The following is a 16155-nucleotide window of genomic DNA, read 5'->3' as shown; positions in this document are numbered from 1 at the left end:
GAAAAGGCAAGTATTTTAAAAATTGACAGTTTTTTTTAAGGGTGTAACTGGTTGAATAGATAAGGGAGAACCAATAGATGAGGTGTGCTTGGGTCTTCATAAATCCATTTGATTAAAGTCCACAAGAGGCTAATGTACAAAGTTAAAGCATGTGGGACTGGTGTTGATATTCCAGCATGTGTTAAAAATTGGTTGATAGGAATCAGAGAGTAGGAACAGATAAATCTTTATCAGCGAGGTAGGAGGTGACAAGTGTGTGCCTCAGGGATCAGGCTGAAGTACAAACTATTCAGAATATACATCAATGACTTAGATGAAGGAACCAGAATAATATTTTAAAATTTGCTGACAACACAAAACACAGTCAAATTGTGAGAAGCAAGTTGTGAGGAGGATGCAGAGAGGCTTCAAGGCAAATTTAGCAAGGTCAAATATGTAGCAAATGCAGTTTAACCCTGGTAAATGTGAGGTTGTCCACTCAAGTAGTAAAAGTAGCAATGTGTTATTTAAATTGATGTGAGATTGGGAAATGTTGACATTCATTCAATGGTCAATTTATTAGGCATGTCCTGTACCTAATAAAATGGTGAGATTATATGCTCATGGTCTTCTGCTACTGTAGCCCATCCACTTCAAGGTTCGACATGTTGTGCATTCAGAGATGCTCTTCTGTACACACCGCTGTAACACACAGTTGTGAGTTACTGTCGCATTCCTGCCAGCTTGAACCCCACTCTGGCCACTCCCTTTTGACCTCTCTCATTAATGAGGCTTTTTTGCCCATAGAATTACTGCTCACTGGATATATGTATTTTTTTTATTTTTCACACCATTCTCTGTAAACTATTAGATTAGATTATTAGATTATGAGGACAATCAATCCTCGTTTATTGTCATTTAGAAATACATGCATTAAAAAATGATACAATGTTCCTCCAGATTGATATCACAAGCAAACACAGGACAAACCAAGACTAAAACTGACAAAACCACATAATTATAACATATAGTTACAACAGTGCAAAGCAATACCATAATTTGATAAAGAGTAGACCATGGGCACGGTAAAAAAAAAGGTCTCAAATTCCCGACAGACTCATCATCTCACGCAGACGGCAGAAGGGAGGAACTCTCCCTGACATGAACCTCCAAGCGCCGCAAACTTGCCGATGCAGCACCATTAGAAGCACCCGACCACAGCGGACTCTGAGTCCGTCCAAAAGCTTCGAGCCTCCGACCAGCCCCTCCGACGCAGCCTGTCCAAGCACCATCCTCTGCTGAGCGCTTCGACCCCGCCTCAGCCGCCGAGCAACAAGCAAAGCCAAGGACTCGAGGCCTTCTCCTCCGGAGACTCTGGACCACACAGTAACAGCAGCAGCGAAGCAGGCATTTCAGAAGTTTCACCAGATGTTCCTCCGTGCTCTCACATCCGTCTCCATCAAATCAGGATTGTGCACAGTACCCTACTTGACAAATGACAGACATCACCATCAGAGTGGCCGCTGCGAGCTGCATCACGCTGCCATCTCCTCTTCTCCAACTATAGAGAATATTGTGCATGAAAATCCCAGAGAAATCAGCAGTTTCTGAGATACTCAAATCACACCGTCTGGCACCAGCAATAATTCCATGGGCAACATCACTTAGATCATATTTATTCACCATTCTGATGTTTGGTCTGAACAATCTCTGCATACTTTGAGTTGCTGCCACATGATTGGCTGATAAGGTATTTGCATTAACAAGCAGGCGTATAAGTGTATCTAATAAAGTGGCCACTGCTTGTATGTAGGAATCAGAGTAACCTTGCACACTATTCAGAAAAGTAAATATACAGGCGAAGCAAGCATTTCAAGGCAGTAAATGGTAAGTTGTCTTATTGTAGGTAGTTTAGAATACAGGATCAAGGATATCCTATGATACTCATACAGGGCATTGATAAGCCCACACCTGGAGCACTATATGTCATTCTGGTCACCATATGTAAGACGGGGCATAAAAGCTGCCCCCAGGTTCTGAACTCTTGACTTATGGACACCCAAGCTTACACAAAAATGCTACAGGAACTCTGCAGGCCAGGCAACATTCAAGGAAATGTAGCAACAGTTGACATTATGGGCCAACATCCTTCTTCAGGACTGGAAAGGGGGAAAATGCCAGAATAAAAAGGTGGTGGGACGGGAAGGAGGATAGCTAGAAGGTGATAGGTGAAGCCAGGTGGGTAGGAAAAGGACTGGAGAGGAAGGAACCTAATCGGAGAGGTGAGTGGACCATAGGAGAAAGAGAAGGAGGAGGGGCACCAGGGGGAGGTGATAGGCAGGTGAGAAGAGGTAAAATGCCAAAGTGGGGAAACAGAAGAGGGGAGGGGTAGGAATTTTTTTTTTAAATGGGAAGGAGAGATCAATATTCATGCCAGGTTGGACGCTAGATAGATGGAATACAAGTGTTATTCCTCCACCCTGAGGGTGGCTACATTGTGGTACAAGAGGACGACCGATGTCAGAACGGGAATCAGAATCGGAACTAAAATGTTTGGCTGCTGGGAAGTTCTGCTTTTGTTGGATAGAGCGAAAGTGCCCAATGAAGTGGTTCCCCAATTTGCGAGAGGTCTCACCAATATAGAGAAGGCCACATCGGGAACACCGGATACAACAGAAAGCCCCGTTAAGATTCATAGGTGAAGTGCTTCATCTGGAAGGACTTTTAGGGGCCCTGAATGAGAAGAGAAAGGAGGTAATGGCCAGCTGTAGCACTTTGGCCACTTGCAGGGATAAGTACCGGGACGGACAAATGCACAAGGGAATCACAGAGGGGGTGATCCCTGTGGAAAGTGGTGGGGGTGAAGGTAAAGATGTGTTTGGTGGTAGAATCCCTTTGGAGATGGCAGAACATGTGGAGAATGACATGTTGGATGTGGAGGCTCATGGGGTGGTAGGTAAGGACAAGGAGGACTCTATCATTGTTAAGCTGGTGGGAAGATGGGATGAGCCCTGGTGTTCAGGAAATGGAGGAGATGCAGGTGAGGGCATCATCAACAGTGGAGGAAGGGAAACCCCATTCTTTGAAGAAGTAGGACAACTCTGATGTCCTGGAAAGGAAAGCCTCATCCTGAGAACAGCTGCAGCAGAGCCAAAGGAACTGAGAAAAGATAATAGCATTTTTATGAGACACAGGAAGAGGTATAGTCCAGATAGTCAAGGGAATCGGTAGGTCTAATAAAAGATGTTGGTCGACAGTTTGTTTTCAGAGATGGGAGACAGAGAGATCAAGAAAGGGAAGGGAGGTGTCAGAAATTGACCAAATGAATTTAAGGGCAGGGTGGAAGTTGGAGGGAAAAGTTGATGAAATTGACGAGCTCAGCATGGGTGCATGAAGCAGCAGTATGAGCAATACAAATGAGCATACGTACAATATTAAATTCAAACATCTGGTGTATTTACATATATTCTCCCCTAGGAATGGCACAACTAGTTTCCACCTTATCTCTCCACTTTTAGTAACTGATCTTTCTGATCAGCCTTGTGTGGTTTTGATGCAATTCATTGCAATCCCATAGAGTTGACACATCAATTGATCTTTGTCTACATTCTGACTTATGGACAAAAATCAAATGTAAAAATGGAACCAGTTTGTTACCCAGAAATGACTTGCAAGTGTCTCCCTGGGAATGCAAATAAGGTTCACTGGATTGATTCCTGAAATGGTAGGATATCATGTCAAACACGGAGTCAGTAAGACATTTTTCTCCAATAAATTTTGATCTATTTCTAAGACTCACATCAAGAGCATTTTTTCCTAAGGTAAATTTCTACAGATACATTGAGAATTTTGCAATATTAATCCCACTGTCAAACCTATCATTGGTGTTCTGTGCCCCAGACTTTTAACATGTTTTTAATGTCTCCGATCAACATCAGGTCAATAAGCTGTAAACTGAGTACAGGCTAGCATGTCTGGATGGGTGTTGCAAGCATGATGGCCAATAATTCCATTCAGTGTCTTGTGTCCACACACAATGCTCCTTGCTCATCTAACTCTGGCATGAGGTGAGACAGTGGAGGGGATAGTAATGGTCTAAATTCACGAGCAGATATAATTCAGCAAGCAATAATACTCATTCGAAGAAATCAAGCATTACATGTTTCACATTTTGAGCAGTCATCAGCTATGTTTTGACAAAATTAACATATCCACTTTTCTGATTACACTTGTAAGAGGACTTCAAATATCTTCCTTTAAAAGCTATAAAATTAAAATATTCACAGGACTATGTGGAAAATCCCATTAAAATTAAGTGTTTTCCCTTAAAAAATATACATGCATTTTCTCATGCTGTTCAAAAATGTATTTAATAAAACTTCACTTTACCGTGGCACATTCCTTCCAGCCTGATACAAAAATAGCTTGCTTGTTTACTTGCATCCACTCCTGTATTAGGACACCTCCCTCCAACACGTTCATTGGATCATGTGAAAACATTACTAAAGAATGCATGTGTAGGTGTGAATAGGGTTGCTTGCCAAAGTTAGAAAAACGTCAGATTCATTGATTAAAACACACACATACACACACTTCTCATGGACTAACTGAAATATATTTAATTAGTATACACTTCATTTAGAATAAGTGTCTGTTTCAGCAAAGTCCTGATGATTCCTTTTCATTTGAGCATATGTATGATTTATGGGAATGGGGTCAGAAGTGGTGACGAGCTGAACTCCAAAGACATACAAAGCCTTCCAAAACAAGGACACTGTAAACTGAAAGAAATGAACTTTGAGTTAATAATCAGAAAGTGAATTGCCAAATCTGAACTGGATTAATGTTTAATAATCACTCAACTCATTTTATTCAACAACACAGTTCAGTTTGTTATTGTGCTGACATTAATGGGAATACAGCTGAGGATAATGGTGTACTGCAGAATTACTTTGAATCTGAAGGATGGTACTCCAATAGCAAGTTTAATTGCCATTTCCAGTCAAATTTGTGAATAATTTAAAGTCCCATAAATACGCAGGCTGCAGAATGATTCAGTACCTCTTGCATAATCTTCTCTATTGCTTCAGAAGGAAATGCAGAGGATTACACAACCATGTTTAAATAAACCTACCCACACATAACCACCTCAATGCTGTAAAATCAGCTTGTAGTGATGTACTGCAGCAGAGCGAACTCTTTCCACCATATTAATAGTACAATAGTAGATCCCACTGCCAACTTCCTTCAGTTAAATGCTAACCTTCCATTGATTATCACAAGCAAAGAAATACACCCACAGATCAATGAAACCTGTAGCATCAGTCACAATACGCTCACTGTCCCCTATAAAATCAATTGCTCTGTTTAATCCAGGGATTCCCAAACTGGAGTCCACAGACCCCTTGCTTGATGGTATTAGTCCATGGGATAAAAAAGGTTGCAAACTCCTGGTTTAGTCACATCCTTTCAGCAACAGACTCGCTCAGTCAGGGCTGGAATATATCCTGAATGCAGTAAATAACAACAGTTATAAATAAAGCTATTGTGAAACAATGAAAATGAAAAAGTACGAAACGGAGATGTTGGGAGGTTTAAAAAAAAACAGGATAAATACATAAACAGGAATTCTGCAGATGCTGGAAGTTCAAGCAACACACATCAAAGTTGCTGGTGAGCACAGCAGGCCAGGCAGCATCTCTAGGAAGCGGTACAGTCGACGTTTCAGGCCGAGACCCTTCGATGGTGAGGTTCCCTCTACACTATATTCAGGTTAGGGGCAGCAAAGTGTAGAGTAACTACCCTGCTACACTCTTCCACCACTGGATATTACTGCAGGAGTTCAAGACACTCATTGCTGGGCTGCGAGCATCTTAGGAAGTAGTCACTTTCATGTCTGTTCCACTGAATTGAATGAACAGCGGTAACCAATTGTTGCATAGGTAGATGCTTTGGGAAGGGGAAGGAGGAGAAATTTAAATAATGTACTTGAAATACTTAAGAATACTGAAAGAGGAAAAGAATTTCCATTTTTGCTGACTTAACTGAACTACAGTCATAAAGAGATGCAGCACAGAAACAGACCCCTAGTCTCCTGAGTACAACTGAGCCTCAAGCATTCATTTGGGCTAATTCTCTATTTATCTCCCCAGAGTCATCAAATACCCCCTACTACTCACCTATACTCTTGGGGCAATTTACAGTGTCCACTTAATCTAACAAGCCACATATCAATGTCATAGAACTATACAGCAGAGAAACAAGCTACTTTGCTCAATGGGCTCATGCTGATCAAGTTGTGTAACTGAGCTAGTGCCATTTGCCTGCATCTGGCCCACTATATCCAGGATCTTAACCCAAAACGTCAACTGTCCATTTCCCTGCATAAATACTGCCAGACCTGCTGAGTTCCTCCAGTGTTTTGTGAGCAGTTTGAGCTGCACCACTGTGCAGGCCAATGTTTGGTTGAATGGAGAGCAGGGTAAAGGAGAAAGGAGTGAAAGTATGTTTATGGGCACGGTTAAGCATTAACAGTCAGCAGAGGAAGACATACTAAGATTCATGGCAGGGATGTCAGAGCTGATGTGAAGACGACAGAAAATTGGGAGAATGGAACTGAGAAATTAAACCAGAAAATACTGGAAATACAGGCAGCATCTGTGGGGAGAAAAAAGTCATCTTTTCAGATCAATAACCCTTCATTACTTGTGTTTATCTCTGAGCTGACAAACTATTTTTAATATTGATGCAGAATGACATCCAAGGAATGACTGGACCTTGCTCCAACTGCAAGTTCATTAGCAGTTTTCAATCAGAAACGGAATGAACTGGGCACATGGGGGGGGGGGTGGAGAAGGGTGCAGACATGGCAGGAAGAACAGTTATGGCACCCAATATGTTGGCTCACAGGAACACTTTCCTGGTTGTGGAGTTGGAGGTTGGGAGGCATAAATGTCAAATAAAAGAACCATGCGCACGAGTTGAAATTTGGAAAGGATCCCATTATAGTTGCAGAAAAAGAGTTGAGCAAACTTAATTTAGTAAGACTGCAAAAAAAAGGAGCGGTCACATATATTACTGAATGACAATTGCAGTTATGTCCCCTTTGATTCACACTTCAACAAGACTGTTACTTGGTAAAGCTCAGTAGAAACAAAAGAGAAGTTGCTCATTGTGAGAGTGTTCGTATCGGAGGGAGGAACCTATTAGTCATTGGCCTTGGGTGAGTGCCTATCAAGGCCATCCTTTTGAAGAATGAATATCCATGATAAATAGCAGTTGGCTTGTGCTGGGAAAAAGGACAATGACAAGGTTGTGCTGAATGTAGAAAAAGTCACACAGGTGGGATGTAGTTGGTTATGGGGGTAGAGCAGAGGGTGCAAAGATCATCTTAAGTGTTGTTGGAGCAAATGGATCTCAAAGCTGATGAGCCCTCAGTTAAGAACATACCAGAGCATGGAACATTCAGGGTTGTCAAAGGAAACATTACAGCACATAAAGAAGACTTGATACAAAATGAGGATGAGGTGGGGGAGAAACGAAGTCTGTAAAAACTGAACTGGGGGGCGGGGGTAGAGCTCCGGAAGAGTGTTGATATCTCAAGTGGGATGACAGAGATAGATAAATAGAACTACAGCCCTGGCCAAGTTTGAAATAGAATGAATCTGTACTGCTGATGACAGAGGCTGAAACATTCATTGTATGTGCCATGACCTTGTACATTTACCTCACAATGTGACAAGCCATGGGTTGAGAACTACTAATTATCATGGAGTTTCTCCACCCTTCAGGCAGTAACACACATTGCTCAGATGAGTCTTAAAAAAAGTCACAGAAAAGTAAGAATTACTCTAAAGTTATGCAAACAATGCAAGTATTTCTGACTTAATAATACATCATTATTACAGACAATGTATGCATTATGAGGGGAGGGGGAAGAGGGGATGCATTCCTAGAATATACAGTCGGCCCTCTGTATCCGCAAGTTCTGCACACACAAATTCAACCAACCGCGAATCGAGAAAACCCGGAAGCGCTCTTCCAGCACTTGTTGTTCGAGCAGGCACAGGCTTTTTTTCTTGTCATTATTCCCTAAACAATGCAGTATAACAACTATTTTACATAACATTTACATTGTATTAGGTATTATAAGTAATCTAGAGATGATCTAAAGTACACGAAAGGATGTGCGTAGGTCATCCTGGATTGGGATTGGCAAAAAATCATAAGTTCTCTTACTAAGTAAGTCGAAACAGGTACATCCGGTATTAATTAGCGTCAGTTAGTCTTAGTATATAGTATATATTTCACCTTTCTATACATATAAAACGCTTAAGAAACGTATGTTTCAGTGCTGGGCCAGTGACAGACCGCTCCCGAGCACGCTTTCCATCCGTGCCGGTTAGATAGTGGAGGATCAAAAACCCAAAACTCCAAAACTCAATAATTAAACCACTGTGTTGCTAAGTAATAGTAGCTTTCATCGAGGCAGGGCCTTTCTCGCTTTATCCTTTAGAATTGTTCCGATCATTGACTGAATGTAGCCTAACATTTTTCCAATGACCGATGGCGTTTCACCTCTTTCTGATCGCTTTATTATTTCCGCTTTATTTTCAATTGTGATCGTGATTATTTTCGTGAACAGAAACACTGCGGATTCAGAGCTCCACCGCCGGGTCCTAATGTCCACCACAGGGTCCTAAGGTCCACCGCATTGAGACAGGTTGAATAAGGAACTTGAGCATCCGTGTTTTTTTGGTATCCGCAAAGGGTCCCGAAACCAGTCCCTCGCGGATAAGGAGGGCCAACTGTAGTCCATATTACGATTTTCGATAACGTTAAGGTGCTCCGTTTGAGTGTCAAAAAGCACAACTTTTTTTTAAAGATTATGAGAACACTCAGTCCTCTTTTAATGTCATTTAGAAATGCATACATGCATTAAGAAATGATACGTTTCTCATGAGTGATATCACAAAAAACAGGACAAACCAAAGACTAACACTGACAGAATCACATAATTATAACATATAGTTACAGCAGTGCAAAGCAATATCATAATTTGATGAAGAACAGACCATGGGCACAGTAAAAAAAAAATTTCAAAGTCCCGAGTCGATCGACTCCTGAGTCCCCGATAGCAGGCGGCAAAAGGGAGAAACTCCCTGCCATAAACTTGCCGATGCCTTGGAAGCAGCCGACTACAGCCAACACTGAGTCCATCCGTCTGAAAACTCTGAGCTTCCGACCAGCCTCTCCGACACAGCCTCCTGAGCGCCATCCTCTGCTGAGCGCATTCGACCTCTCCCCGGCCGCTGAAACACGCAAAGCCGAGGATTTCGGGGCCTTCAGCTCTGGAGATTCCGGTTACCACACAGTAGCAGCGGCAACGAAGCGGGCATTTCAGAAGTTTTCCAGATGATCCTCCGTGCTCTCACGTCTGTCTCCAACAAATCAGATTTGTGCACGGTTCCCTACTTGACAGATAACAGACATCACCACCGAAGTGGCTGAGTGCACTGTTGTTGCACCGCCATCTTCTCCCCCCTCCCGGGAGTTTTTGAGGGGGGAAAAGACATGTTTATTTACTTCCCATAAAATTCTGTAGAAGCCAATTTTATTCCTTCATTAATTTTTAGGTCATGATTTTGTGAATCCGTTCAGGCAGATTTCTGGTACTCTCGTAGCCATTAAGCCAGTGCCAGCTCTCACAGCTAACCCATCAACCCCATTCTCTCGGTTATTTCCTGTAACTTATTCACTCTCACATAATCACCAACACCCTGGTCGCCTCATTAAAGGAAGGATGTGGAAGCTTTACAAGACTGCAGAGAAGATTTACCAGGATGCTGACTGGAGCAGCATGTCTTCTGAAGAAATCTTAAGCGAGCCAGGGCTGCTCTCTTGGAACGAAGGAGGATCAGAGGCAACTGGATACAGGTGTATGAGATGATAAAAGGTATAGGTGGAATGGAAAGCAGCCCCTTTTTCCCAGGATGGCAATGGCCAATATGACAGGACAAATTTTGAGGGTAATTGGAGGAAAATATGAGGGGAGGGGGCGATGATTGGTATTTTTTTTTAAAAAACAGAGTATAAGTGCATGAAAAGCACTGCTGGGGTGGTGGTAACGGTAGATACATTTGGAATGTACAAGAGACTTTTAGGAACATGGTTAAAGAAATAAATGAAGGGCTGCTTGGGATGGATGGGTTAGATGATCCTGGAGCAGGTTAAAAGTTCACAACATCATGTGCCGAAGGGCTTGTACTGTGCTGTACTGTTCTATGTTTAACACCCCTGATACCTGCCACCTGCACACTAGATTCAATTCACAGTATCCAACTAGCACATCTTTGGGAAGTGGGAAGAAAGTGGAGAACCCAGGGGGAACTAATGTGTTCACATGAGAATGTGCAAAGCCCACAGAGTGTAGGAACAAAGATTAGAACTGAAAACACTGGTCACTGGACCGGTAAGACAAGTGCACTATCTGCAACAGTATTATACACACCATGCAAAAGTTCTGTGACAAGTTACACATCAGTGGATGCAAATTGTGACATGCAAGCTACAAGGGGAAAAAGAAAAATCTACAAATACTGAAGATCTGTTTCAGCTCCCGTCTTACATTCCAAGAAACAAATATAAGCAGGGTACAAGATGAAAACAAAAGTCATATCAGAGCATCCTTACAGCACAGAAAGAAACTACTTGGCACTTCAAATGTATGAGAACCTTTTGTAGAGCAACCTTGTTTGAGGGTCGGCACAACAATTTGGGCTGAAGGACCTGTACTGTGCTGTACTATTCTATGTTGTCACTCCCATTTTCCCCATATGCTTGCAAATTATTTTCTTCACTTGTGATGGACATTCACTTCCTGGGCCGGGGGCCGCATTTTTTGTTTCAGGCTTGGTTTTCTAAACACAGCAGCTACCACTTGTAAGATCAAACAGTATACGTTAAACTTCCAGCTATATCCTTTGTTTAGCTTCTGGTCGTAAACAGAAACCAGTCTTCAGTTTTTAAAATATAAATGGGAAGCAGCTTGAAGTTTGAAAACACAGCTTTGCAACAAGCTCTATATAAAGTGGATGTTCTGTCTGTAGAAAGCAAGGTGCTAGTCACTGCACCTGGTTTATTGATGCTCAATAAGTACAGTACAAGACGATGGGTTACTTAATTTGGATTGTTTCAAAACAGAAAACCTGACTAAGTTGCTTAGTTCCAGGAAGTTTGTAGACCAGATGGATAATATCAGTTATCATATCTAATAACTGATGTGTTTATAGCTGTAAGATTTATGTACTCAGTGAAGTTAGCTTCAGAGTATTAATTGTGGGTAGCTGAGAACTGTGGCCTTTTGACTTTTTGTGTAAAAAGGGTATCTGAGGAAATATCAAATACATGTGAAGTCACCCAAGTGACAAAGAAACTGTGAAAATGTAGAAAGCAGTGGAGGATTATTAGGAATGAGGGAAGGAACATCAAGAGGCATGAAAGAAACACGGGATAAACTGGAACCTATTCCTCTGACTTTGATTTCTATAACTGACTATTTGTTCATCTGCATTGTTGGCATGTCTTTTTAGTTTGTAGGAATTATACCTGTGTTTTGGAAAAGCTTTGTGTTTTAGAAATGCTTTGTAATTGGGAAACATTTGAAATAGTTTTAAATATGTTTTAAGAATGTTTGAATTCAAACATATAATCAATGAAAATAAAAGAACTGGGTTCTAAACTACTTTGTTAGCTGGAAGTATTTTCTCCTTGGTAGGAAGGAGGGACCCACTACTCAAATAGTGGGTACTGGCAGCTAAGCTCACTGTGTGGAATAAAGAGGGAAGGAAACAAATCTTTTAAGATTGTGTATTTACAGTATAATCTCCTTTTAGTGAGAGTACTCGTGTCTATTTATATCAGATAGAGCTTAAGATCTTTGAGCTAAGCACTTCGCGGTCAGCAAACCCAATACCATCACAATATTACCTTTGCAATTCTCGGAGTCTGCTTCTTCAATTACTGGCAGAAAATTCCATATCATCACAATTATGTAGAAAAAAAAACTTCTCCTCATATATCCTCCATGTCATTTGTCTTTTAGTTTAAATCCCTGTATTCTGCTCCTTCAGCCATCAGCTAAAGAAACCTATCTAAACTAAACTTGTACACCCCTATAAAATCTCTTCTTAATCTTTATTGCAGCAAGCAGAAATAATAAACAGCCTTCTCCAATATAACCAGTAGCTAAACACTCTCATCATTGGAACTATTCTAGTAAGTCATTTTTATGCCCTCTCTTGGACCTTAACGTCCTTCCTAAAGTGTACTCTAGTTGCAGTCAACAGTGTATTTATTATTGGGTGCCATGGTAGTGTAGCAGTTAGCATGACACTGTTACTGCTCAGTGTGTTTCAGAGTTCAATTCCAGTGCTGTTCTGTGAAGAATCTCCAGTGGAATAGGTGGGTTTTCCCTGGGTCCTCCTGTTGCCTCACCCAGTCCACAGATGGAGCAAGTAGGTTATCTGGTCATTGTAAATTGTCCCATGATTAGGTTAGGGTTAATTGGGTCTGTTGGTAGTTGCTGGGGCAGTGCGGTTTGATGGGCCAGAATGGCCTACTCCACGTGGTTTTGCTGAATCAAATTATAAAATTTCAAGACAATCACAATGATTTTGTACTCCGTTTTAAAAGTACAGTTCATTAACAAACATAATAAATTTATCTATTCTATCCAAACGTGCAGGATTTGATTAGGATAAAATGCGGGCATTTTGTATACTCTGCCACACAGTAGTGCCAGAGCAGCCAAGCATCCTCTACGATGCCAGCTTTCGGTGTTAAGTTCACGTTGTTTCTCCAGCCACGAAAACAGTAAACGTAGTGTTTCCGTTCTTTCATCTTAGTGAATAACACAGGATGCCGACTAAATTGAATGTGAAAACTAATTACAGCTTCCACTTGCTCGCATGGCAGCATTTCAAAATAATGACTTAAATTTTCCTCTGGGATAATACAAAGCAAGTAAAACATTCTTGCAGCATTACAGGAAGGAAGGAGTGCTCATTGCTCCCTGTGGCTTTTTGACATACCCTGCTCTATTTCATGGCATTAAAGTATTAAAACGAGCTTGAATAAATAGCATTTGTCCAAAGGGAAAAGGAATAGGGAAGGACCAGCACAACCTCCCTGTCCACACAAGCACTCTATTCTGTCGGAGACAAAGCTTTGCTCCTGTTAAGATTCAGTTGACAGATGTACTTGTTTCAACACGAAGCCAAGCTAACTCAAACAGGAAGGCCGCACATCTGATGTCTGGACTGTGCTTCGTTAGGCTTAGGCGGCAACTGGGACAACAGTGTCTTCACATCTCCTGGAATACAGATGTCTCCCAGTTTTCAATTATCCAGCTGAAAATAAAATGAAATTATGGTGGGGGGGGGGCAGGAGGAATGTTGAACAAGAACACCATTTACTAGCTCCAAGAATGGCACACAACTGTGTGCGAATAGAGGATGAACTGAAGGTGAAAAATAGAAACCAGAGAACTTAAAATTATCACTCATTTCTTCTTGTGACATTTCTAAGCAAAACATTGAATTCACATAATATTTTTTCTGTAACATACATATGCATTACCACAACTTCCAGTGCTTATCATTATATTGCGAAAATGACAATTACTTTTCTTTAAAAAGCAAGTTAACAGTTAAATATGGTAATCTTGAGTTGTCATCGGCAATTTCCTCTCCTTTCATAGATTGAACTGTTTGGAACAGTTCTCATGTATGATCTTGGGACATGGATGTTAATTTCACCTAATTAGCAAACTGCTCTCAAAGGAAAATAATTTGAAATGCCTACGCTTTGTAACATTGGACGTGAATTTTTATACAGTAAGCCAAGCAGTAATTATTGCTTAACCATTTGTATTGTTGTCTACTAATTATATACAAAAAAATTCTGATATTTTAAAACTGAGTAATAAACATTTTTATATTTTGATATTTTAGCTATTTTAAATTTATGCACACTTTCAAATCTTTATTTTGCATTCTTTATGTTTTTAAAATGATCAGTAAACACTGTGACACCTGAATATAATATGCTGCTTGACGTGTTGAATACAAGAGTTTTCCAATAACTGACACTTGGATCAACAGATGCAAAAGAATGGGAGTCCACAGCCCAAGGATCTCAAGCTCTTCACGAGCAGCTTCTTTTGAGGCTAGTACTGCTCCAAAACATTGTGTGCAAAATCCATTACAGATGAGCTCTGTTTATCCAGCACTCTGGATTTGATGCTGTCAGATCTTTTGGATTACTGGATTTTCTTCCAACTAAATACTCTAACACACTTTTCCGTCAGATGTTACACAATAGTATAATAAATTTTCTAGCAAACCTGGTAATTTTAGAAGCAGAGGAGAAACTGAGCTCCTTGTAAGTTCAAAGGAAACACAAGAACTGAAGTCCCAGATGCATTAAAGGCCAGGGTGTTATGTGAAGTGTGGGAATCAGCACTCTGCAAGATAAACGTCGTATCATTGGAATTTCTCAAAAATTCAACAGCAAATTACTGGAGCTTTACCGTAGTTGGCAGTAAACATTTAGTATTCTCATTCCAAACTAAATGCTCACTAAAATTCAGTCACAAGAGAAATTGATCAATGTCATTCATTAAACTCTGCTTCAGTTTACCCTGACATTATTGCCTGCTGAAAACTGCCAAAGATTGTGTCAGACATGATGATCTGACTGAGTAATAGCATGTAGCATACGCCGTAGCCTGAACATGACCACGAAACCTCTCATCAACCCAAGAGCAGCAGATCCAGTTAAGCTTCACCCCCACTTTGTAGTTCAAGGCACCAAAGACAGCTCTAGTACATCTACTGCCATTTGCAAGTAACACAGATGAAGAATCAAAGCATAGGCATTTACACTGGTAAACAGAAACACTTCAATATTCATACTACAAAATATTCCTTTAAAAATATTTCCACACACACTGATAGCAGGTTTATTAAATCAAAGAAAATTACATGTCAAAGCATCTAAAGAGGAATAAATTCCCTCCTGTGCAAAATATCCTAAAGTCCAATCATACCACCACAATAAATTTCATTTTTAAAAACCATCAGATAATACATTTGGGCAAACTTGGTACCAAAGTATACAAGGGAATATTAGGACAGATGACAAAACCAGAGGATCTGTAGGGAGCTGAAAAGAGATACTGAGGGAGATCAGTGTACAGTGGGTATTCCAGTTTGTAATACAAACAGAAGGCACAAATCTGCTATAGTTCTAATGAAGTGTTTAATATAAATTATTAACACTTTCTTTCTTTCTTTCCACAACCCAACTTTACGTGACTCCAACATTTCCAGCAACTGTTGTTTTTATTTTATACATATTTGTAGGATGGGAATAAACCTGACGTAAAAAGGTATCCTAAGGAGAGGCAAGGTAGTGTAGTGGTTAGCACAATGCTGTACAGTATAGGGTACAGTACCTGGGTTCAATTCCCGCTGCTGTCTGTAAGGAGTCTGCACGTTCCACCTGTGACCACGTGTGTTTCCTCCAGGTGCTTCAGTTTCCTCCCACAGTCCAATGACCTACTGTTTGGTAGGTTAATTGGTCATTATAAATTGTCCTGTGATCAGGCTAGGATTAAATCAGGGAATTGCTGGTAGCATGGCTTGAAGGGCCAGAAAGGCCTGTTCCAAGCCTTTAAAGACTTTTTGCGGAAGGGTTGTCCTGCTGGCTGAGGTAAAGAGGCGGTTGGGTTGTAACTTCAGAGTGGAGAATGAGCAGTGATTACAGATCAGAGGTACTGTTGATGGAAATGATGTGGGTGGGGTAATTCATCATTTTTTCCTGATTTAGAGGATCTCAAAAAGAATGTAATATAATCCGAACCGCAGTTCGAGTCACTGTCAACTAAAGTCTTTGCGTGTTTGACCCACATATCAAACAGAGATACTAACAAGTAAACTTCTGCACTAGTACTTTAGGTTAATCAAACTATATTTTATCTGCATTTCTGCAGTCTTTTGATATCAAGTACAACCAGTAAAACAAGATATGAAGATCCACTGAAGGAGAAAGGAATCGATGAGGGAGCAGTTATAGGAAACAGCGAAATAAAATTTGCTCTTCAGTGAATCACTG

At 40.8% G+C, this 16155-nt stretch overlaps 1 protein-coding gene across 12 annotated transcripts in view; it reads right to left on the bottom strand.

Moving 5' to 3' along the window:
• Nucleotides 1–16155, bottom strand: part of sipa1l1 (signal-induced proliferation-associated 1 like 1) — a 444836-nt gene that overhangs the window by 231382 nt on the left and 197299 nt on the right. Inside the window, exon 1 of one of the 12 annotated variants that reach the window (XM_063052367.1) lies at nt 14384–15067. The exons of the other annotated variants lie outside the window; for them this stretch is intronic. The gene's annotated coding sequence lies outside the window, so the exon portion shown is untranslated. Of the gene's footprint in view, nt 1–14383; nt 15068–16155 lie in introns of those variants that run through there. 12 annotated transcript variants of the gene reach the window in all.

This window comes from Mobula hypostoma, chromosome 1 (genome assembly GCF_963921235.1).
Source record: "Mobula hypostoma chromosome 1, sMobHyp1.1, whole genome shotgun sequence".
Lineage (NCBI taxonomy): Eukaryota > Metazoa > Chordata > Chondrichthyes > Myliobatiformes > Myliobatidae > Mobula > Mobula hypostoma.
The sequence above is the reverse complement of the archived record's forward strand: the minus strand, read 5'-3'. Positions and strand labels throughout refer to the sequence as shown.